Source organism: Gallus gallus, chromosome 9 (assembly GCF_016699485.2).
Source record: "Gallus gallus isolate bGalGal1 chromosome 9, bGalGal1.mat.broiler.GRCg7b, whole genome shotgun sequence".
NCBI classification, from domain to species: Eukaryota; Metazoa; Chordata; class Aves; order Galliformes; family Phasianidae; genus Gallus; species Gallus gallus.
In genome coordinates, this window is record NC_052540.1 from 1,690,808 (window position 1) to 1,716,553 (window position 25,746).

Genomic DNA, 25,746 nt, shown 5'->3' on the forward strand with positions numbered 1-25,746 from the left:
TTCAAGCTGTGGTTAAGCCATGCCTGCTTGAAGCTGTGATGAGGTGTAGCTGCCTTCCCCTCTGCAAAAGAAGCTCCTCTCCTGAGTAAGCACGCAGGTGCCATGGTAATGGCTTCTTTGCTTAGTTACTGCTCAGTGTGAGATTGTCCACCTAGATGCCTCATTTCAGAGTTGAAATAACTCTTTAACTGTAGGAAAGCACAGTATGCAGACAGTACAGGTGTGTATGAATACAAAGGGGTTTTTTTTGTTATCAGCCACTGCCAGTTTAGGTGAACATGAACTAACGTGGCATGTTCCTGGTGCAAAATGTCTTTAGTATGTAGAAAAAATAAAATTATTAATAATCACTGCTAAATTTTCTACAATTTTTCCATAATCTTTTTTTTTTTTTTTCTTTTGCTAGGACCTGTGAAAAACTGTATCTTGAAGATGCAGAAAGGTCAGACTATGGGTTTCCACTGCAGGACTAGCAACTAACTGGCATTTGTGTGCTGGTGGTCCCTGCCCTGTGGACATACAGTTAAAAAGCTCCAGAGGAGGTAAGCAGGAGGATAGGAGGCCTTTGTGGCCACTGTGTCTTCTTTGGCTTTGGATTTGATTGCGTGAGTGAGAGTAGAAGCAGAATCATAGAATCACCAAGGTTGGAAAAGACCTCCAAGATCATCCAGTCCAACCGTCCACCTACTACCAACATTTCGCACTAAACCACGTCCCTCAGTACAACATCTGCATGCTTCTTGAACCCCTCCAGGGATGGTGACTCCATCACCTCCCTGGACAGCCCATTCCAGCACCTGACCACGCTCCTGTAGAAGAAGTATGTTCCAATCTCCCTTGTCAGAACTTGAGGCCATTCCCTCTAGTCCTATTGGTAGTTACATGGGAGAAGAGGCCGACCCCCACCTCACCACAACCTCCCTTCAAGTAGTCATAGAGAGTGATAATGTCACCTCTGAGCAGGAATCTATGTGTTTTCTAAGGGCTGCCCTTCCTCGTTCCAGCCCTGATGCCTGATCAAGCTTGCTGGCACACTCGATCACAGAATTATTTTCAGCTTGTTTTTTTTTTTGTCAGACTTTGAAGAAACTTGCTCAGTTGCCAAAGCAGCTTAGTGGTGAGAGAAATGCCGACATTTCACCTAGCAAGAATCTTTCTGATTCCTTTTTTTCCCTACAATATCTGCATGTTTGTGCATTGTGTTTAGGAAGGAGAAGCAAGAAATCAAGTCTGTCAGGAGAGTAGTGCAGGTGTCTGGGAAGTGAATGTAAGTGTCCCAGTGGCTTTCCTCAGCTACCTTTCACAGCCCTTCAGGATGTTTCAACTGTAGTTTGAACATCAGTGCCAACACGATCCCAAAGATTGGTCACCTTTCATCTCACAATTGCTCTCATCATTGGTACTGTAACTTGCTAAGGAACAGAGCTTGGAGCTCTGATGCTGGCTATTGAAGAAGCCAAGCCTGCCTGCTTGTCCCCCAGGGAAGGTTGATGGCTGCTTACTGGGACTTTCTGCTCACAGATATTCCTTGTTCTCTGTGCTTCTCCCCCACAGTTGTTGTTCCTTGTGCAAAGAGAAGACCTTTCCTTTGGCTCAGAGATGGCATCACTGCATCAGTTGAGTGGTTACCTGGATTGGAAGATGGTAAAAAGCAATTGCTGCTGGGCTTTTTTTGTACAGCAGAAAGAGGTCGCAATCTTCCCTGTGGACTGTGGTGGTTATTCCCCCAAACTTATGCCTTTTGCCAGCTTGGTGATAGAACTTCGGGGTTTCAGTGGAGCAGGTGTCAAAGCACACAGCCAAGGAATGGAGCTGAAGGCATAATTCTTAGTCTGAGACCTTAAGTATGGGCACAGTTGTAATCTGAGAAAATCATGAATGTCACCAATGCATTCTGGTAAAGTGATAGCTATAAAATGAAAGATTTAAAGGAAGCAATCATAATGGTTAACAGCAGTATGAAAAAGCTTAAACATGTTCATAAATTTCAATAACTGCTGAGCAATATACTGGATTCATCTAGGAGAGATTTAATTTGAAAAATGCTAAATAGGAGGAACAGACTGGAAACAGACATTCCTCCTGAAGATGAAGCCTTTTGGTGAGAAATTTACATTGCACTTCAGCTGAAGCGATACTAAATGTGAGTACAATGTGTTAGAAAAGGAATTATAAAATAAATTGTGGAAGGAGGTTTTTAAATTTGCACGTTAAGGAAAAAAAGCTTTATTTTGTATTCTCACTTCAGATGATGATCGTGTCTTGATGTATAAGTGCCCATGCATGCTGAAATAAATGAAAATAACAAAAAAAAATGGTATTAACTACATAGATTTTTAATAGAAAAAGAAAATGACTGAAGTCTTATCACAGGGAAGTATAAACATATATGCTTGTGAGCAAGTATCCAGAACATACGCATCGATTTCAACAATGCATAATATATAGAATACAAATGCTTTAGATGAATTTCAAATTTGCTGTGTTTAAAATTAATTGTATTCTGAGACGGAGCCTTTCATTGCAGATAGTTTTAGCAAGATGCATCAGTGCACTAAGATTTTTTGAAATGGTGAATACCTTCTTTGTGTTGCTAATTGCAGCTGTGCAGTCTGCAAATGAAGGATATCCAGCATCTTATTTCCCATTTCAATCATTTTATTCCTGTTGATAAACAACCCTTATCTTCTTCCCACACACCAGATAGATTTTACATTATTTTATAAATGAGATTTTTCCATTGTGCTGCAACATATTCTTAGCAAGCTAGAGCTTTATTAAAAAGAAATGGAAACATAGAATTTGGAAACTTTATTCTAATTCAAGTGACTTATTTTTCAATGTTCTGATTCTGCTTGCAATAATGATTAAATTAATGGAGGTTGTGTGGTTTGAAGTGGCAATACTATTCATTACCGTGCTCTGCTCTGATTTAAACCCCGCTGCACTCTTACCTCAGCCAGAACCCCAGCCCACCTCAAATGAGCACTGGAACAACCTCTGCTCTGAATGCTCTGCTGTTGTTCTGAGCTGGGAGGCTTGAACTGAAGAAAAGCTGAGCACCAAGCGCTCAAGTTCAAATTACTGCTTGGCAGGTATGTGGAAAAGCCCCAGACTTGCTTTCCTGATTTCACAGGTTAACACAGTGTGATGGTGAGTACCTCTGGGCAATCAGGTTGGTGTGGGTCGTTGTCCGTGATGAAGCAGATTTGTTCTTTATGTATCCATCCCCCCTGTAAGAAGCAGTACAGCTCTACAGGTTGGTGTAAGATCTGGGGTCACAAGTGTTAGCATTGAAACACAAAAGGACCTTTCCTAAAGCAAAAAGCCCATGTCTTCATCACGTGCTCCCCTGTAGGAGGTAAGGGTGTGTGTCTATTTTCTGAATTTGTGCTGAATTTCACTAGCCATTCCCACTGACTGTCCATCTCTCACTGATGCTAAGGCAGTATTTATTTAAAAAGAAGATAAAAGTATGAACAAAAGTGTACACTTGCAGCAGAGAAACTGAGAGAATAAAGTAAAGGGAATTTTCTTTTCTGTGGTCCCCTAAGTGGTGAATATCATGAGTTTTCCTCAACTGAAACAGGTTTTTAGTTCTCCATATAAGATTGTTGATGGAAGGTGATAACAAAAACCTGTGTTGAGATAGTTTGTAAAGAAGAAATACAGCTGCTGGTGGAAGAGTAATTAACCTAATAAGGAACCTGAAACTAATGTTTAATTCTCAAGATACATTACATTTTTGCATTTCCATTTGCTTTACAAACCACTCAAAATACAAGGCAACTTCTTGAAAGTGAGCGTAATGATTTCCAATAACAGAATGAAGTATTTTAGCTGACAAGTTCAGTGGCATGGCTCTGTGAATCCTCCTACATTCCCTGCCAGATACCACATCAATTTTGTTTGACTTCATGCAAATCTGTGTGGGGAAGAAGGGCCCTTATCTTTCTCTGTATGCTTACATACTCTATATATCTGTGCATAAATATTCCCAAACATGATGGTGCAGATGTCTCAGCCAAGCATATGGAATTTCACATTGATTTGTGAACTCTATAAAGAATTAATGGAGCTGCTACTTTACTTTCACTTAGTTGGGGAAGTCTCTATGATGAGTCAGGCAAATTCTCCCTTTGCTGGTCCCAGTAGCATCTTCCTTGTAACTTTGGCTATTCTGGTTTCCACTTTCCTCAATCCATTTCTCTCATTTGGGAAGCCACACGTATTCATTCAGGATACAGCTCAGAAATTGGTTTCATCTCTGTATGTGTGATATGCTTTATTTATTTCAAAGCACAGCTCTCCAAGAAAGAAAGAAAGCCACACAATTCAATGCATAATGTGTACACCTACGGTGCTGTAAAATGCTTCATCAAGAAGAGATGGGGAACATTGCTCTTCTCTCCTATTTATTGTGAAATGAATTGTACTGCTTTTGGCAACCTCCACATGCAGATTTGTTATCTTTATGCTCTGCTGAAAATGATTCTGCATTACATATAGTTTATACATGCTGGTGGGTACATCCTTGATAATTTGTGCTGCAGGTTAGGGCACAACCTCAAGACACCTTGATATTCAGAAACAAGTCCAATGTATAACAAGGTCATGTGCTTTTAAGGACATTTTTATTGCCATGTACTTCTTGGGGACTATTTTGGTATATCATTAGTCCAGTCACTGCTGGAATAGTTGTGGTAAAATGATATTTCACAGCACTGTTGCTTGCTTGACACAGGCAGTAGCTAATAGATAAAATTAAACAAGCAGAAACCTAGCTGGAACATAGTCAGTGATCAAAATTACTGACCTTGTCCTCCTTTGTGAGAAGTCATGACATCTCTGTTGTGTCTACCATTAGTAGATAAGTCTACCATCCCTAATCATGTCTCAGTTTCCAAAGCAATCCATCTCACATATGCAGCAACATGATTCCATGACATGCAACACAAAGGTATTTATGTCACAGTGGATTCAGAATCTGTGCTGCCTCTGGAAACATCATATGCTATGTGGCTTTTCTGGAAGTTGGAGGAGGCTGTAAGACTTTCTTTTGTAGGAGGTGGGAACAGAAAACAAGCTGAAGCTATGCAGTACTAAACACAGACTTGTCTGGCAGCTGTAGTCACTGGGGCCTTGGGAGTGGTGTGCCTGTTGTTGGACTGAATGTACCGTTCTGCACAGCAGTTTTCTGGCTTCAGGGACTTGGGTTGATGCTGTTTGTATTGCAGAGAGTGGCATTAGCCATTCAGTCCTGTCTGAGTGCTTCCCAAGTGGCAATACTACTATGCATGCACTCAACCAGCTTGTGGTTTCTGAAGCTAGAGCCAGGCTTTTGATGTTCTTTGTTTCAGTAAGTGATAGAAGGAGTGTGTTCTGATACTGAAGTACCCACTGTGCAGGACATTGTTAAAAGGATTTAAGCTGGGTGAGATCCAGGCTGCTCTTCTGTGTATGGCCTGAAATCTATGTGTTGGGATGTTTACTTTGCTATCCCCTATGAGTTGGCAGAGAAGAAGGGTGGCACACAGAGATGAAAGGGACAGTCTGACTCTGTTGGGTCTGGCTTCTCCCCTAGCTTCATTTCATTGTCTTTTTTTCTTCCTCTAATCACTTTTGTTCATTTTGATCATTTGTTTTCCCCTGGACCTAGTCCCCTGTGGGAATCTTTATCAGCTCAGTGAACTGCTGCACACATTTCATTAATGCATAAATGAGCAGGCTGAGAGCATCTCATTGATCAGCAGATGCCTCATTATCCGTGGTACCCTTGCTGTGATGCCCTGGGGGGGAAGGGGGACTTTCTACTGTGTATATATACACTATTATTTTCCTTTCTTTGTTTTCTTATTGCACGCACACAAATAATTAAATATCACTATAATTTAGTATTTTGATACCATAATCTCTCTTCCTTTCTCTTCCCAGTGCAGTAATACATTTCACATTCTCATCCTCATATTCGAGGCTATGTGAAGACTTACGATTTAGTTCTGGACTCTCCACACAAATGAGCATTGTGCTAGTAATGATGAGTGTTTCAGCATAACGCAGGAGGAGGTGGCATTAGCTTCTATATGCTGAGGGGTTAGAGGCACAGTGCAGAGTCTTCAGAAGACAACTGTACATTCATTGCTTCCAGATAAGGGGGAAAATTAAAAAATAATAATAGTCATAAAAAGACAACAACAAATACTAACAACATATCTCTCTCTTTTGCCAGTTCATGGAATCATAGAATGGCATGGGTTGGAAGGGACCTCACAGTTCATTCAGTTCCAAACCCCATCTGTGAGCATGGTTGCCACCCACTAGATCAGACTGCCCAAAACCTTATCCAACCTGACCATGAACACCTTCAGGGATGGGGCATCCACAGCTTCTCTGGGCATCCTGTGCCAGTTCCTTGTGTTTGTTGCCAGATTGAAATACTGGTTGGGAAAGACACATCCAGCTTACCAAAATTCAGCCTGAAACCTTCAACTCCAGAGTACTGTTTTTCGAAATGCAGTTTTCTTCCTGAATCGCTGCTTTGCATGAATTGCAGAATGGAACATTAATGAGAAGTCAGCCTCGAGTCTGTGCATAAGTAGCAAAATAAATGTATACAGTACTGCAATGCATACTTTTACTTTATGACTCTGGTTTGCAGTTCAGATTGTTACAAATGAGAATTTTCAGTGTGTCAGGTTTACAATGTATAGTATTTTTTTTCTTTCAGCCTTTGTCCTCCATTACAAGGGACCAATCCACAGTGCAAAGTATTCCACAAGTGTGGTCATGTTATTTTTCATAGAATCATGGAAGGTTGGAAAAGATCTTTAAGATCATCCAGTCCAACCATCCACCTACCACCAATATTGCCCACTAAACCATGTCCCTAAGTACTACACCTACCATTAAGCACCTACAGGGATGGTGACACCACCACATCCCTGGGCAGCCTGTGCCAATGCTTAACCACTCTTTCTGAGAATAAATTTTTCCTAATACCCAACCTGAACCTTCCCTGCTGCAACTTGAGGCTGTTCCCTCTTGTCCTGTCGCTGCTACTTGGGAATAGAGCCATATTCCTGCTTATTCTCAAAGGACTAGCTAGGTCACAGATCTTCTTATATCATATGCTTTTCCAATACATTGTTGAAAACGAGACTACCCAATCAACTGCAGCTACTATCTCATCAATACATTTTTTACAGAAGTAAAGTATGCTTTACGTGAAGGATTCATTTACAATTTGAGGAAGTAGAAGTGTCTGTAATTTACAAAGCAATCATAGCTACTATAAAAAATACATAATTTATGGAAGAAGACATTCCTTATCAAAGCCTGCCTTATGAAGGGGAAGATCAGAAGTCTCTTCTTAATCAGCACATGTGCATGGAACCTCAGCAAGTATTAAGGTGTGTTCTGATGGCTTTGTGGCATGAATAGACCTGCAGATATCTTCTGCAGATATATCTGGAGTTCCTGTGATCTATAATGATTTTATTTCCTGGTGTTTATGAAGAAAGCATTCAAATGCTGACTCTGGAGTCTGGACAGTGTCTTGTCAGTCTCAGTGGCCCAATTTGTAGCTCTGTGGGTACAAGTTGATGAAGAGGCCATGTTGGGTGGCAGTATTCTGTAAGATGGTGGTTGTCTACTGCGAGGAATTGGTCTTATCTGAATTCTGGCAGTAAATCATGCTGCTCTGAGATATGGATGCTGGCCATGCAGCCCATCCCTTCCCACCTCACTCTGCTCACCACCAGACACAGCCCACTATTCTCATAAAATCTCATGGTTACACATACATCAGCTTTCGAGGAGCTGTCAAATAAGGTTTCAAAGTGCAGCAATTGTATACCTTTCACAAGTATATATCTATTTGTTTTGATTTAAGTTCACTCAGAGGTGAATTTTTCAATAAGCCTGCTGTTGAACAGCCTTTTTGCTTTGGATCATTTATCAATTTACACGTCACTACAATATGTATTTCTTTGACGGGGTCGTGCAAATAGAAAGTTGTATTTTGAAAGTTTTCCTTGTCAACTAGAATTAAGGTTAGTGAAATGCACACACCAAAATAACTGTGCTTTGCTGTTAAGTGTGGTTATAAAGTGAATGATTAGTAGAGAATTTTTGTAAGGTATATTTAAAGAACTTGTTTACCCAAGACTGCATTCAAGGGATATGAAAACTTAGAACGCAGTCCTTTCCTCAAAACCTCCAGCCTAAATGGAGAAGGCAGCTGAGAGAAATGAGAAGAAACAAGGCTCAGAAAGCTTTCTATGGCTTCTGGTTGCACTAAGAATGAGAGCAGTGCCCTGGAAGCCTGTCCCTGGGCTCTGTGTGAGCACGCAGTTTCAGTAGGTGGCAAATGGTTTAATAAAAATATGTGACACGATGGTGATTAGAGATCCTTTGGTGTCTAATCTTGAATGTTGTGCAAAAAAAAGCCTGATGGCTGATGATTCCTCACGATCTATCCAGTGGTTCTCACACGTGGTTAGGTATGTTGTCACGCAGGTCTCTTCCATGAATACAACAGATCATGTTTATTCATTTTATAGGTTCTGTTTGCAGAAATACATAGGCTTGCAGTAAGTTTGTGAGAGTAGCTTCACATAAAGGTGACTTCTTTTTGAAGACACGGACAGACTGGCTTTAGACCTGAAAGTTAAGCTTGGGCTGATGCCAAGTGTCCAGAATGTTACCAGTTAGAGTGCTATCACAAAAAAATACTTTTTAAATTAGTGATGTAGCCTGCTGTATCTCTTCTTTCCAGTTTTCATTTCCTGCAGAGTAATGTTTCCACAAAACTTGCCCTGGATATTTGCGGAGTTGAGTTCCAGGATTTGCAGCTATCTGACCTCACAGTGATAGCGATGAACTTGCTTTTGCAGCTGATGTTTCTACGTATATGCTGCTGGAGATAGCCTGGGGGTGTTCCTGGCTGAAATGACACACTAGTGTGTGCTTTGTTGCTATTTTAGCATTTCTTCTGCTAAAATTTTCAGCACACAGGAGAAAAATATTTGGAGAATATACATAGGAATAACTCTTCATTGCAATAGTTACATGCATTTGTAATGGTTAGCACAGGAGAGTTTTTTAAATGTCATTTATGTGATAAGCTGAATTATCAATATTTAATTTTTTTCCTATATTCTAAATCCCACAGAAGCTGTAAAAATCCATGGTGAGAGAAGTGTACAGCACAGAAGGGGGTATAATCCACAACAGGAAGGTTATAAGATGCCGGACAAAAGAATGGATCAGGATGCAGTAAAACCCTCTTTTATACGCCACATTGAATGGTCTGTGCTGCTTTTGATCTACATACAAGGTGGGCAGCAAATACAATTCCTGACTGGGCGTTATGCCTCTGTTTAAAAGCATCCAGTCTGTGAGCCAGGATGTGGATTTATTCCATGCTAACTCTGTACAGTGATACATTTAAGAAGCCCTGAGAGTGGCTATGTGGAGGGTAGCTTACTCTGTTTTGTAAACAAAGCAAAATATCTGGCAAGCATGACAAACTGCCCTCATTTACAGGAGCATCTTAGTTAGCTTTAGTGGTCTGTCACTGACACTGGAAGTGGCTGAGCTATGGCAGCCCACGCACTGTGCAAACATGCCTGTTTTGCCAAGAAGCAGCACAGGTGCCTGGACCCAACTCCCTGCTCACTGGTGGGTGCCTGGTGCTGCAGGGTGATGGTGGGCAGCTCCAAAGTCTAAGCAGGCACACATTGACTGCCCAGCAGGGCAGCCCTGAGCTGCTTTTCAGCATGCTGCTTTGAAGGCAGACCTCTAACTGAGCAGCAGCCACTGCTGTCTGTGTGGGATGCTTACAGTAGGTGGCTGCTGTCTGGAGTCGCACCTGGAATGACCACATATGCTCATTTTCTTGTAAGACTGGCTGTAGATCTGTGATCAGTAGCTCATGTACCCATGCTACGAAGGTCACCTTTAAGGACATCATGTGTTTCAGATTAACTCCTGATGAGAACAGTGGAAAAGTATCCACAGTGCCAAGTACTCTGCTTTCAGAAATATAGATATAAATTTATATTGACAGTGCTGTGTAAAGTATCTTCAAGGCATTTCCTTCCAGTTCACCCTTTTCCCTAGTTTGACAGTGATAATACTTGTTAGGTGTTTTGTAATAATGGTCTTTGAAGGCTCCAGTTAATAACATAAGGAGAAAACACTTGTCAGAATAGGGAATTGCTGTGTTGTGTTTCAGACTTGCAAATACTTCTTGATTTCACCACAAAGAGATGTTGGGAAATGGGAACTTTCAGTCTTATGTGCTGCTAAGAGCTTGTATTCTCAAGAGTATGCTGCTGACAAAGAAAAGTTGAAAGCTGCTTTTGGTTTGGTTAGAATCAGCTGCTGGAAATAGGGGACATAAGGTAATGTCTGAGCAAGAAGAGGAAAGATTTACAGATACACGGCTTACATCTTGACCTTCAGGAAGTCCCTCCCCAACCCATAGCTGTTAATGGTTTCTTAGAGGGTCTCTTGACTGTGTCTGTGGGAACATAATTCCAAATGAGCAGGAAATAGTCAAGACTGAGGCAAAAGTTTGTTGCATGTGTAGAACAGTAATCACTGTTTTCAAACAATCCTTATCCTCTCTTCTCAGGCAGAGCCTTTGCATTTCTAAGTCAGGAAGGAAAATTCAAAAGATAGCGTTCATTTAAATATACCAACAGCTGAGCTGTGTGAACCTTGTACATGTTTCTTCATTGGTAAAGAAGGATTGAGTGTCTGCTTTTCGCTTGAGAATTATCTCCTTCTTCACAGCTATCCACTGGACATAATCATCCCTCGCATGGCACACAAATTGTAGGTTGTAACCTCTTTGCCAATCCCTGTGTTGCATGCACAGTATAACTTCAGGTAAAGAGTAAATGGAAAAACTTGTAACTAGTGTTTTAATATGCTTGACAGAGCAGCAGGACACTCTAATTAAAATGGCACAGTGCAACACGAATGGGACAGACTCCTATAATGAGCAGCTTAAAATGCTGATGATAAGTGCTCATCTATCGCTGTTACAGGATACCAAACAATTGGTGACAAAAACAAGCACTTGTTTTAGCAGCAGGTTCTGTGCTACTGACACAACTGAAGAAAACTTGTGATCTTGTGATTTTATGCATGAAAGCTTCCTTCTTAGGCACTGCAAACCTGCATCTTTTCTATGCTTTTATCATTCAGCCATAAACATTTAAGGCTAGTTATACAACTACATGCCTCTAAACAAAGCAGGCCTGCTTCTGCCCTGGAAATCAATACATAGGTCTTCCCTTTCTCGCTCTGAGCTTGCAGTCACTCACTACGTCATATGGTTTAGACTCCTCAGACTTTTATCTGTCACAACCAGTGATGAGTGGTTGTGCTTTGTATGATGGCAGGTGACAGGACGAGGGGAAATGGCCTCAAGTTGCACCAGGGCAAGTTTAGGTTGGATATCAGGAAACACTTCTTTACAGAAAGGGTTGTTAAGTACTGGAATGAGCTCCCCAGGGAGGTGGCTGAGTCACCATCCCTGGATGTGTTTAAAAACCATTTGGATGTGGTGCTCAGGGACATGTTTTAGCAGAGGGTTGAGTTAGGGTAGTATGGTTAGGTCATGGTTGGACTCGATGATCTTTAAGATCTTTTCCAACCTGAGTGATTCTATGATTCTGTGAGGATTTTTCCATTTTAAAAAAGAATCCAAGGGATGGGTGTAGACCTCTGATGGACCTGTGGGTGATGAGAGAGCTTTGTGAATGATGCCTATATTCTCAGCCCTCTGTAAACATGCTTTATTAAAGAGAGTGAGCAGAACATAGTTTGCACCAAAATTTTATTCTTCCAGCTGGCATAGCAAACAGAACTGTCATCTATGCTGCTTGCTTCATCAACATGCCCAAGAATTATTCCTTTTTCATTCCTTTAAACAAGCATAAAACTATGCCTAAAATTAAGCTTGCCTTTCACTTACCTTCAGTTGAGAAGTCTCTACCATCTCCTGGTTAAATTCAAAGGGAAAATGGTGTACAGAGGATGAAAATGGGCACCAGCTGTTCCAAACTTACAGATACAGTGGTGTAGGGAATTTCAATGAAAATTTCTGCCCCCTCTTCTCTTTCCAGTGCAGCATGACAGACTCAGTCAGAAGGGATGTAGAGGGGGAACAGCCAAAGCCATGCTGTTCTCTCTGTTTCAGTGGCTGGTGTAGCCCCACCAGTGAGGATGTGCTATGAGTATCTGCTACTTCCTTCCGTAACTGCACTCCTCTGGCAAGACAGCATTGCATGGAATGTTCAGTATGTCTCACTTCTGGAGAAGTCCACGGGTTTGAATACAGCTGTCTGATCACTCCAGGCAAAACAAATTCTCTGATTTGCACTTCTTCCTTCTTCTCCTGTCAAAAGCCTCAGATAAAGAAAAGTATGTTCGATGTTTAAAAAAATAATACAAAAATGCAGGGATTTCTGTGTAGCTTAGTATTATGAGCTGGGAACATTTTTCTCTCAAAATGTTATTTTACTTTCATTTTTTCCTTTTATTGAACTATTTTCACTTTCTGAGAAGCAAAGTTATGTTTCAAGCACATCAGCTACCTGAAGGAAATGTTTGCAAGTGTGACTGCTACATCAACAGCATTTTTTTATGAAGATCTTACCAGAAAAATCCCTCACTAAAATATGCAATGACTCATTTTTTTTTTTTCACTGAACTGGCAGCAAAATCTTTGGAGCTTTCTATTTATATCTGTATTTCATTTTAGATGTTTTAGTTTTGAGGGTATTACAATGCGATTTTTGATTGCACAGCTCTCATAGTTCTGTAGTATAAAGTTTATATAACGTCTGTTACAGTGTTATGGTAGAGATAGCTGCTCAGGATGCTGCTCAGAGTTACTTTATTTTGTCTCCTCAGAACTGAGCAGTGGTACATCTCATCTGGTTTTGTAAACAGTCCTCTTTGAAAGAGGAAGGTGAATCTACTGGAATCACTGCCCTGCAATAAGCAGTTGGCACTGTTCTGCCTCTCAGGTTCACGTTGAAAAGTATCCTTGTTTTCACACATGGAACCTGTGCATGAGTGAAGTTCCTTCCGTTGGAAGATAGTATGCAACTTCCAATGGCAATGAGCATCAATATAGATTAATCCATTTCAGATGGGACGGCAGGAGCTTATTTTGAGTGAGATTTTGAAGGAACTGAATTCTGTGTGGCTGTTTGGTGGTGGGGGGGCGGGGTCATGTTGTGCAGGTCATGGTGGGAAGAGCTGGGAGAGATGCAGAACCCGAGAGCAGCAGTAAGACTCCGATCTTTTATGCTTTAAGCCTAAAATATGCTTGTTTGGAAGGTAGTGTTAATCAAATGCAGTGCCAGTGAGCTCATCTTGCACACAAAGTGGAACTTAGAACTGCGCAGGGTCTGGCAGCTTTGTGTGGCGGCAGCCATTTTGGTGAGGGTGAATGATAATCCGCGCTGCTGGCATGGCCAACATAGGTAGAGACACACTGAGCTCTTGAGGGTGTTAGAAAATGTTGTGAAACATGACGGCATTGGAAAACCCTGCTGTGTGCAGTTAGATATCTGTGCATCCTTGTGGGTCTGTGAGCAGTCAGTACCCGTTCTGAGGAGATGCTCATCCCTCAGACAGCTGAGGCCTCCACCTCAGCACCACAGTGCTCCATGTGAGAGACCACATCCTGCTCTGCAGTGCCCGTCAAGGTGCAACTAAAATTGGGCTTTTCACGTTTTTAAGGGTGAAACATGGCTGGAGTGGGAGGTTTGTCAGATAGATATAATTTTGGTGCAGTGGCGTGGAAGGGGCTGTGCAAGAGCCAAAGACTGGTGGCAGTTTTAATTGCTTCAAATACTAAAGCATTGGATGATGAGCTGGACGTTAAGAGATCTGTGCACTCTAGCTTCTCAGACCTTTGTCTAACATCTGACTAAATTAGTTTGAACTAAATTTCAGTGCCTTTTTTCTGCTGCTGGCAGTCATTTGGATTGAAAGTGAGAAGTGTTGTTAGGAGCCAGGGTGTATCTTGCAGTTTATTTTTTGATGGGGAGACAAGAGCTTGATTTGTAGCTATCTCTGATGGCTCCTGAAGCAGCAGTGCCTTGCCCAAATGTTCATTAAAAAAATGAAAGAGTATAGTTAGGATCATTAAGGTCCCCCATATAATAATACCTGTCCTGGATAATCCCTGTCTTCAGTGAATGTATTTTTTTCATTTATGGTGTTGAAAATTAGAATAGGCTCTTGAAACATATGCTCTGTATAATGCATTTTCTAGTCATGATTAGACTCTGCTCTGTCCCTCCCCTGCCCTGCTTCTGCCAAAACCAGTACAGTCTCCTGGTGAGATGACATGAATTTAGCAAAGCTTTCTCTTATTTCCTTCTTTTTATAACCATTAATTAGCCTCAGTGTTGAAGAGAGTTTGAATTTGTCAGGGACAACTTTCTCCTGCATTTTCTTGTTATACTTTTCTTGACCAAATTGGGGTTTTTGAGTACTAGATATTTTTTCCCTCAGGCTGATCTATCTTCTTGTCTTTTCAAAATTACTTTGCTTTCCAAAGGCTTTTCCACAGCCTTTGAAATTTTCTCACTTACTTAAAAAGTCTATTTTGAAAATGTGGGCATGAAAAGTTGATGTAGTATTTTGATAGCTGTTTGAACTCTGCTATATACGACTCTCAAAATCTATCAGTTCCTCTCTGCCACTGTTTTATATACCTGTGATCATACCAGTCCTCCAGCAGCATTCTGGGGCAGGAACATTCATCTGCTATTCACTCTTAGGACATCATTACTCTTAGAATCAACTTAACAGCTCTCTAATGCATAGTGTCTTCTCAGTGTGTCTTATGGTGTTAAGTACACAGCAGGGCTAAAATACAGTTTAGGGCTGAAATGCATTTTGATTTAAATGAATAGTTTTCATTGGGTCTATCGTTCAAAATAATCAAATTGCTCTGCACAACTTCCCAGAATTTATTTTTCACATCTCTTGCACCATCTACCACTTGCTGACCTTTCAGTGAATCATGGTGGAATAAAATACATTGATTAGCATCAGCTTATCATTGCAGACCTCACACTCCAGTACGGTTTTTCACTGAAAATGAATTCTGTAATTCTTTTTGTTATCTGCAATCCATTTTATATGACACTGAATAGAGTTAGTTTGGTCAAAATATCATGTGGTATTCAGGTACTTCATCAAAATCTGAGATGAGTTGTTTACCATTTTTCAGTTATTTTGGTATTCGTACGTTATGTTGCTACTTGAAATACAAATGAAATTGTTATTAAATATTTTAAATGTATAATAAAATGGAGATGGTAAAACTCTAAGTGATCTCATGGTAGTCTTAGAGTTTACTTTGTTTCTGGGATTTTTTACAGCAAAAGAACTCAGTGAGTGTCATTAACCAGAATTTTTGTAAAATGTCCAATGTCATTTGAAAGTTCAATACAACTCTTACATAAATGAACTGATTTTTCTGTCTATGGGAACTAAGATCTCTATTTTTTTGGAGGTGGGGGGGAGTAGTTTAGATTATTCACTTCAACATACTTTCTGGAGTGAGTGATTGATATTAATAATAACACAGTCATGAGTATTCTGTGTACTTCTAGGTAGCACTTCTTGCAGGCTTTGTGCCTCATCGAGAGTCAAACATTTCAGATATAGAGTGCTTTTTGAACTCAGTACCTCAAGCAGCTTGTCTGTGCCACGCTTAAAAATAAAATGGTCAGAAAGACAAATGGGAATGCATTATCTGTTGTATCAGAAAGATAGGTAGCCTCTTTAACCACACCAGGTAGGTAATCTGACATTCAGATATCCAGTAACATTAAAAATTTGAACAATATACATGAGATGATCGATAGCCTGAAGTGTCACTAAAGGGCTATTTAAGCCTCTCTCCTCAACTGTACATTTGATATATCTCAGGAAATATCCAACCTGCAGATTATAAACAGAAAGAGTTAAATTTGCGATGCTTGATTCCCATTAGTCGTTGCTACAAGAAGAGATTTCTTTGTCCTGCTTTCTCTCTGTTGTCATGAGAACAAGACAACATCATTTATATCCCCAGCATACTCAGTGGCAGAACTATAAACTTTTAATGCACTTATAATCGTATACTTTAACCTTTTTAATATTCAGTATTTCCATGGTTGGCCTTTCACCTTTCCTTCATGGGTTACTGAGGCAATAAACAAGGGAGAGAAGAAATAACTGGTGCCTCAAACTGCATAACACTGAAAATGTCACTGACACAGAGTTTACAGCTTTCCTTTGGTATGTATGGCACACAGATCTGCTGATGTGGGTGGCTCAGCTAAGACTCAGCAAGTCTCTTTTTGCTGCTGCAGATCAACCCGAAAACTTCATGAGATGCAGGGGTTCTCTGTTCCAAGGGGGTCTTACGGATTTACAGCACCAGAGAGTCCAGCCTGGCTGTCCGTTTGCACAGTGTGGCTGTGGATTGGCGGATACAGGCTATGCTCACTGGCTTTTTGCTGAAGCTGTAGCCAGGTTTTTTTGTGTTTTAATGGAGACAGCTGAGGGAAGCCCAAAGATGCAGTAACCAGCACAAAAAGGTTTTAACAAAATTGAACATTTGTAAGAAAGGAAGAGACCTACCCCACTGCATTATCTTTAAATGTGAATAGCTACAGACTGGCATGTCTTCTTAATAACTGTTTGTTTTGCATGAAACACTTGACCTTTTCTGGTGAGTTACCGAATATCACAAGCATTTTTATTTTTAATGCTTTTGGTAAAAGGCATTTGATCCACTTCATTGATGTTTAATTCTTTAGAGGTGTGACAGCACAGTCATGGAATCAGGATTTTCACCATCTGAATATGGGAGTTCAAGAGATTTAGTGTAGTTTTTGTGCCATGAGTGTTCTGATGCCCCCTCAGCATTATGAGTAACAAACTGATCCTGAAAGATGTTTCCATTTGTTTTGGATTAGCAGAGCACTGGCTTATTTTATTTGGAATGGTTTGTCATGGTTATGTATCCCATGCTGTACTGCATGCCACTGACTACACTGTGTATAAAGTATATTAGCTTGTGTTTCGTAGTACATGGCAGGTATGTAACATATTCTTGAACTCCTGTTGGTGAGCAAGGGATAGAAAAGAGGATATATATATATTTAAAGAAAATTGTGTTACAAGTATTCAGGATGAGTTGTGTGGCCACAGCACGCTTGACACAGAAGGCAGCTAGCAAGATACAGAAATCCTTAAATCCGAAATCCGAACAATCCCTAATCTTGCAAAGGATCCCATTCCAGATGACACTGTATGCCTGCGGCACATTACAAATAATATCTTTAAGAGAGGGTATTTAAATTTCCTTCTTCCTGGGTGTCAGTCTCATCAGAACAAAAATGTAAGTTAACTTTCCTCTGAGCTTTCTGTTCACCTTTTACTGTCTTTTCTATTTTCTTATCTCTCAGTCAGGCTGAAATATGGAACAGTAAACTGTGCAAGCAAAAACCCTGTTATTTCCCCAAATCTTTCAGCAGTGCTTGCCATTAAAGCTTTTACCATACTGAAGACCAAAGATTTAATATTACTGCAGTCTACTGTTTTCTCTAGATGGAATGAAAGGAATACAACAAGTGATGATGAAGCTGCCTGTCGGTACAGGTACTGAATTTCTCTGAGTAAGGTGGCTTGCTGATCCAGCCTGCAAAAAAAATGAAGTCCATTAAATGCTGGTCTAAAGCATGTGGATGCTTTGACAAGTATAGGGTTAAAAGTGGCAGAGGACCTAACTTCAGAAGATGCTCCTGGGTGAGCTCCTCAGAGCCAGGCCAGCCAGAGAGATTGCAGAATGGATGAAACAGGTTCTGCCTGTGCCTGTGCAGTGATGAGACCCTGTATATACCCCATTCAGATATATATATATACTATATATATGGAGACTATATGGACTGTATATAGTCCAATAGTCTCCATCCAGAGTATCTTTAGCTGTACAAGCTAAGCACCTCTGGTTCAAGGAGATTATCTTTCAAGTCTGTGTTAGTGTAAATGACAGTGTATGTGTCATACATACACTCCTACCTGTCCCAGATCCAGCTCACTGTCCCTGGGGAGGAGGGAGCTGGACACAGCAGCAGGAGCTTGTAAGCAGTACTCACACTTGTAACCAGTCCAGGAGCAGTTGTCTAAAGTTAAAAGTACGCAGTCTGCTGTTGGTTGGACTGCTGCAGGCCCCTATCTAACCCTGTTTCTGGGGACTAAAGGTTCCTGTGGAAGGAACGCTATTTGCTCACAGGTGAAAGTTTTAGCATCCAGGAGGGATGAAGAGAGGCATACATTCTGTCCAGTGAATCTTTATTTATTCCAGGTGGAGGTATTGTTTTTCTTTTTTTAGCATAGTTGTCCTGAGTTCCTGCTAACCTTTTGCTGGTCATGATCTGGCTGTTTAGAAACATGGGAGAGAAGCTGAAAAAAATAAAACATCCTTGACTCTGTACAGAACTACTCGGCAACAACTAGAAACATCAGTGTGTTATTAACATCACTTTTCTCCCAAAATCAAAACATGGCATCATAGCAGACACAGTGAAGAAAAGCAGCCCTGTCCCATCTGAAACTAAGACACCAAAACATTCTGCCATTAGCCTTTTTCTGAACTTCAGATGTAATTTTGAGAACTGCACCGTAAATGGGAGCACAGAAGTGTCTACCTAACTTCCTTTTAGACAGTCAACGTTTTTGGTAATACTGATTGACATGCCTTACTTTCAGCTGTCAGTGCCGAAGCTGACAGTGTCAAATCGGAGACAAGCTGAATCTGATTTGAAATCTATTAGGAGAATTCTTAAGACTGATGCTCTGGGGTCTTACTGAATCTTACTAAAGAGGCCGTATCCCTCATATGTAACTTTGGCTGATGCACTTCGCAGAGGGAGGCCGTGTGCTGCCGCAGTTTCCCCTTGACAGACCTGTAGCACAGCAATGCTGCTAAGCCCCTTCCAGTTGGTGCCATCAGTGTACAGACAGGCCCATGGCAAGCTGTAGGTATCACTGTGTATTCAGACAGCTCTGCTTTTCCACACAAACAGGGACCCAGCCCTGAGGTGAGGCATCAGCACTCCAGGTCAGTGGGCAGAGGAGGGAGAACATGGTGCAGTGCTCCTTGACATTTTTACTATTGTCATCACCATGCTGCTGTGCTAGTCAGACAGCTTAAATCTCATGTGCCACGTCTGTTGATGGTGAAAATGCCTGGAACTCTCAAGTGTAAGCTACAAAGCACTGTGTTAAATAGTCATATATGTTTAGTAAAACGTTGGTGATTGTGTAAGCTAGTAAATAGAGTTTTTTTTTTTTTTTTTTTTGCCATGGAAATTGTTAGATTTTGTTATTTGTTATATTGCAATTTGTTCTTGAATGGGAATATATTTATTGTCAGACTTTCTATACAGTATGCATTGTATTTCATTTAATGGCAACCAGATCCTTCTGAAATGCCTTACTGAACTACAGACACAGGTTTCACATTAATCTGGCAGGGTGCCTTCTCTGGTAGATCTTTGTGTTCTGCTCTTAAAGAATTCATAAAACTTTCAAGAATTGCCTCACAGTGTTTTGTGTTCTCAGGCTCTTAGTGGCGTTTGTATATAAAGGCTACTATTGCTTAAGTCCTTGAAGTAAGGAAATGAAAGGAGAGGCCTCCCCTGGCTGTGAGCCTTTGAAGGACTGTTGAACAACTCTGGCCTAGCCTGACAAATCCCCATCTGTGGAGCTTGACTCCACTTCTGTTTTCGTTGCACATCTGCACCAAGGTGTTGTGTGCTCTTCAATGCTCTGTGACTGACCTCTGTCCCTGCTTGCCCACTGTCCATCTCTCCGGCCTGCCAACTTCCTAAGGCTTGAATTATCCATGCACATAAAGTGCCAAGCACAGCAGGCATCTTGTTGTGGGAATTAAGATACAGGTTCCAAGGGACTTCCGTTAAATCACAGGGTGATTATTACTTCCAGTTGTCCTCCTTACCAAAGACATGAAGTCCCCATAGGCAGTTGCCCTGGGATGAGATGGAATTTTCACAACTGGAGATAGATCAAGATTCTGGGGTGACCTTATTGCAAGGTAACTTGCTAAGTGATGTAATTAGCTCATCATTTTCATAATTCTGTTCACATTTTAAATCATGTTAACTAACAAGGGATCATATAAATCTTGATCTTGTTGAAATCAGAAGCAAAAGTACTAGGTGATTCATCAGAAACTCACACCTGGCATTGCCAGGGACTGAGGTTTGAACCGTCACTGCAAACACTTGGGAGCTTAGCTGTTTTCATGGCATGTTGTGCCTTTATAGAGTAAATGCCAAGAAGAGGTACTTAGAAAGGATAAATGCTCCAAAAAATCTACCAAGTCTCTGTATTCTCAGTTATGCTATTAAGGTGTTGCAGATATTCACTCTCTAAGGTTTGCATTAGTTCCTGATGAGTACATCGAGGATGAAAAAAGAATGAGGTCCAATGTGAGGAAAGAAAAATTGAAATAAATTTGTTGGAAATGCACATTTGAAAAGAAATATCTCCATGTGCATGGTTTTGAAGTAGCAGTCGCTGCAGAGCAGGGGCTGAGTCATTGGCTGGTTGAGACCATGCAAGCAACATCAAACCTTGTGGGGTTTAACAGAGCTCTAAGTGTAAATTAAGGCAGTATGTGTTTTGGAGGGAGCATGTATGAATAATAGAAAATGTCAGCTTAGGGAGAGCCAGCCATTGGGTAGCAGCTGTAATTTGCAGCTAGAAGGGGAAATTAAAACACATGTGGTTCTACTTCTTTGTCATTTGAAGTTTTTAATAATGTTATTAATTTACCTCATATTAAGCAGTCACCAACGATGAGGTGAGTGACTAGAGATTAAATTAGTTGACTATTCTTTCTGTCGATAAAACCTGGTTAATGCTAAGCAGCAAGCCCAAAAGATATTAAAGGAACTACAACTCCTTCATTCTGTGCAATATCACTTTAAAATAAAGTTAATCTAAGCCATGATGTGCATCTACAGGTTTTACAAGAGGCTATAAATTTCAGGAAATTAATTTCCTCATAATAGCATGTTCAAGCTAGCCTTTTTGAACAGACATTTTCTTTTTAGGTTAATTGCTGCTGAATTCTTTTTTTCAGAAGTCTGTGTTCACATTCATGCTCCTGAATGGGAGAAGGCAGTTTCTTATACCATCAAACTGAGATTTCTGTCACTGACTTATATCAGGAAATACCCTGTTACAGAACATAAAGACATGTGGGATTTTTGTTTCATAATAATTAGCTGGTTAGTTGATTACTATGTCCATCAAAGAGTTGGTAGTCGGTTTATTTTGTAAAACAGATGGACAAATCTTGTGGTAGAGTGAACCAAACGCATTGGTGTTGGACAGCTTTCTAAGAGTTGCAGGTAGGGCTTAAAAATCAAAATGCAATTAATTAAGATCAGCCTGCAGATCCCAAACGTGCTTTTAGAAGGTCTCAGTTTGTTCTCTCCATTGTGTCTTTGTGTATTTTTTTGAAGTTCTTATTTACTTTCCAAAACTTGAAACAAATATTAAATCCCTTATTAAGCCAGTGGTGTCATGAAGTTGTCTCTGACTCTTCTATAAACATGCACAATTCTAATTATCAGATCAGATCTGTCACCTCAGATGCTATTTACATCTTAAGTCAAGAGCACTTCAAGTCTACTTCAGCAGCAGTTGCTTTTTGCTGATTAATGTTTACTTGCATGGTCTTGTCAGTTAGTACTTGAAACCCAGAAGGCACTGAAACACAGCTCAATTTTTGTAATCACAGACGATAATGCACTGTTCTGAAGTTATTGCAGCAATTTTAGAGGAAAAAAAAACCACCACAATTTGCATTAATCAAACAGTGACCTTATATATATTCCTTCTGACGGAGTTTTTGCAAATCATAAGAATGGTGTTCCAATAAGAGGGTTGTGATCTTCCCTACCATACAGCTTTCAGTTTAGAGGCTTCACTCAGTCATTTGAAACAAACATCCTTCCATCTTTTTGAGAACTGAAAAAAATAACTTTAAGCATAACAGTTGGCTACAGTAGGATTTGGCATAGCCTACAGGATTGAACAGCACAAAGGGAAAGGCTTACATAGCTCACAGCCCTTTCTTTCCCAGCAAAAACCTTTTTGATTCTGTTGTCATTAAAGCAAATTCTGTTTCGCATGTCCACATGGAATGGATTTGCTGAAAAAAGTTCCACAGGTGAAATGTTCTTCTTGTGCAGTCAAATATATATGAAAGCAGAAGTTTTATGTTCTCACTGCTCTTTCACCATTACTTCCAGTTATTTAATGGCTTGAGATATCTGGGGTGTTTTCTGGGTGAATCTGGGACAGTCAGATCCTCTGACTGCTGACTGAGTTTGAACCAGCATTTTATGTGGTCTGATTTTGTTGGTATTTCCTCCGTCTTCCCACCGAAGGAGCTACTTTCTCTTCATTAAAACCGGGGTTTATGACCTCTCCACCCAATTGTTGGTAAAGTGTGTGGTGTTTCAGTGACTAGGTGGGGTCTGCTAGTACTTCTGCATAACAAAGGGGCACATTCAATGGGAGAGGCTAGACTGGTAACCAAGTGGAACAGTGATCTTCTGGGTGCAAAGAAAGCATAAGAGAATCAGACTGGGGCAAGGCAGCAGTTGTTCACATTTCATCTCTCTTATTTATTTATTTATTTATTTAGTCGCTAAGTTAATAAGGACAGCAGCTGAGAGCCACAGACAGTTTCCTTTCCTACTGTCCCCAAGAGGGTAGCTTGTGAGATTGGAAGAATGAAAATTAAATTACCTCCTCATGCTTTGGATGAGTTGGATACCAAGGGATGCTTGAATAAAGTTCTAATCAACAGCCAGTTTTTTGTGTGCAGTTTGGGGAGGAGGGAAAAAAAGAGGATAAGATAATTATAAAGTCAGTCTCTGGCATGACAATTACTGTCAGAGGGAAGTCTAAGAACAACCTACTCCTTTGTGGCATTACAAGATGGTGCCGTCAAGGTGTACTGACTCCTGCTCTCATTTTTGTGTCTAGATATGAGCAGGTGGCAAGGAATATGTCTTGTATGTGCTTTCAGCTCGAGAAACCTGGGAGGCTCGTGTCACCCTTTATTTTACAATGAACATCCAACCTTCCCTGTTGAATATGTCTCTCCTTTTTGCCCTTTCTTTGTCTTTGCCTGAATATATACCTGTCAAGTTTGACTGCATCTGTTGTTCTTAACTGTGTAATAAAGCTTTGCATGTTTAAAACTGGAGTGCCTAGAATGCAACACTGAGACATGACAGTTTGCCTCTATGATTGCAGTATTTACTCCACTTGTGGTTACCTGGGTATAAAGCAAGTATTCAGGCATCTTTGTTTGCTTTTAGGTGCAATCACCTACATCTCTGGGGTTTTAAGAAACAGAGGTCACTGATGTTGTGAAAAAATAAGCTGAAAATTGCCCCTACTAATGTTTTGTTTTTCAGTTCCCAATTCCTGGTTTGAAACGTGAGAAAAGATTTTTTTAACATGGAAGAACATAAAGTGAAATTTAACTTGCTAGTGTATTTTAAATCTCTTCTCTAAATGTGATCAGGCTGTGGAGCGGGCTGCTCAGAGAGGTGGCTGAATCACCACCCCTGGAGGTGTTCAAGAGACATTTAGATGTGGTACTATGGGACATGGCTTAGTGGGGAAATATTGGTGGTAGGTGGACAGTTGGACTGGAAAACCTTGGAAAAGACCTTTTTCCAACCTTGGTGATTCTATAATTCTGTGATCCTATGTTCTTCCACACTACATTGCCCATAACAAAGCAACTTGCCAAAGCACTCACCTGAAAGGCAGGCACAAACTAGGTCATGCTTAAATTGCTGAAGATGAAGATGAAAGATTATAATGGTATAGTTTGGACAACATTATTAAAAGATGGCAGAACTGATGATCCAAATGGTTTAAATATCAGTGAGGGAGGTGTTCCAGGCTCAGAAGTCATCAGGCCTTTACAAGCAGGCTTGTGTAGTCAATTCAAGTAACCAAGCAGCTGATTTCTTGCAATTTCTCTCAAGATTCTTCTGGAAGGTCTCACTAAAAATATCTGTTAAACATTCATGAAATAAATACCTGTTCCTTCTTACCATCCCTGCAGTAGGATGTATACTCTCCACTTAACTGTGCCAAACCTTGACAGATCCTGCTATGCTCTTGACCAGAGAGGATAGCAAAAGAAGAGATTTCAGAAAAAGAAAAAGAATAAAACATGCCAAGGAATAATTCTTTATTTTCTACAAAGTAGCATAAAGTGAATGAGAGGTCTGGCGCGCATTAGGAAGGGGTTACACTATTTATCGCTTTGAATCTGACCCACACCAGGACACCAATCAAAGTTAATAAGCTGAGCATACATTAAAATGACAATATATAACACATCTGCTTTAGTGGCATCTCTTCTCTTGCTTTTGACTGCACCTTCAGACAATATAGAAATGATAAATGAGGCACTTAGATTAAAAGCCATGTGGACTATCATTAACTGAATTCAAATCAGAAGGACTAGCATTGCTTGTCACAGAAATGGACTTATGGCAAATGTGACAGCCCTCATCCAGGCATTTCAATTTACCACAGAAAGTTTATTTTAATAAGCATTTATTCAAACAGCATTTACAGTATCTCTGTTCCTCCCTTGGCTGCCAGTCTGGAAGGCATTGATCAATGTATCTGCCTTGCTGTATGCTTGGTGGCAGAGTTTTAAGCTTTTTTCTAAAGAAAGTAAACAATAGAGCCTACTTGTTGACATGGAAGCAAAAGAAAAGGGTCAATACTTTCTGTGGGTTTTCGGTTTGGTTTATTTTATGTTGTTTTGAAGCTGAAATTCTACAGCCCTAAAAAAGAGTAACATTACGTACAAAAAAGATATCAAGCAAGTGGTTCTAAGGACTGTATTTTTGTCAAGATGGGAGCATAAAGATGAAGTCTATTACTTTGACGATTGGACTGGGTAATCCTGTGGGTCTTTTCCAACCTTGGTTATTCTATGATTCTGCAATTCTTGTGCTGCTTTTGCTTAGTTCAAGAGAGGCTGAAGAAGAGAGATTCTGCCATACTTGGTTGTTGGGAGCTGATATGATGTTGGGAGAGGCAAAAATAAGTATTTACCCTTTGGAATTTATAGCCTAAATAAATGCAACAGACAAAAAAGAAGAGAGGCTGATAAAATCCTGTAGGTCATTTTATGTTGTTTGTGAGTTGTTTTATTTTGCTGTTCTTCTCATGCACAAGTGAGTCATGTTTTTACAAAAAAAAAAAAAAAAAAAAAAAAAAAAAGCAAGCCAATTTTCAATTTTCTTTCCTTTTAGTTTTCTTTCTTTAACAACTCTTCAGAGATCTTTGGATTTTCAATTCTTCAGGAAGTCCAGAGGGGCCCCAGATAGTTGTTCTCAGTGACTCTACCTCAGGATTCATTGCTGTACCTTTAAAGCTGAGGAGAACTTTATGCAGAGGCCTGTGAATGCCATATAAATTATGTAGCATAGCCTGAGATCCTTTATTAAACTTGAGCTGGAGATCTAAAATTAGGAATTAATGGCTCCTCAGTGTTTGGATCGTTACATTTCTTTCTGAGGGCAAATGTTGTATGGCTAGATTCATCCCGTGCCTTCTCCTGCCCTC

General features: G+C 40.3%; 2 long non-coding RNA genes across 2 annotated transcripts in view; one reads left to right on the top strand and one right to left on the bottom strand.

The window, feature by feature from the left end:
* The window catches only part of LOC112533025, a 50,391-nt gene extending 46,520 nt beyond the window's left edge, over positions 1–3,871 (top strand). The window contains exons 3-4 of the long non-coding RNA XR_005862343.1: positions 407–542; positions 1,555–3,871. This is a non-coding gene — a long non-coding RNA (uncharacterized LOC112533025). The remainder of the gene's footprint in view (positions 1–406; positions 543–1,554) is intronic.
* Positions 1,359–4,947, bottom strand: LOC121113445. Its single transcript, XR_005862344.1, has 2 exons — positions 4,817–4,947; positions 1,359–1,629 (listed from the first exon to the last, which is right to left on the bottom strand). It is a non-coding gene; the product is annotated as an uncharacterized LOC121113445 (long non-coding RNA).
* Between the last annotated feature and the right edge of the window lie 20,799 nt (positions 4,948–25,746).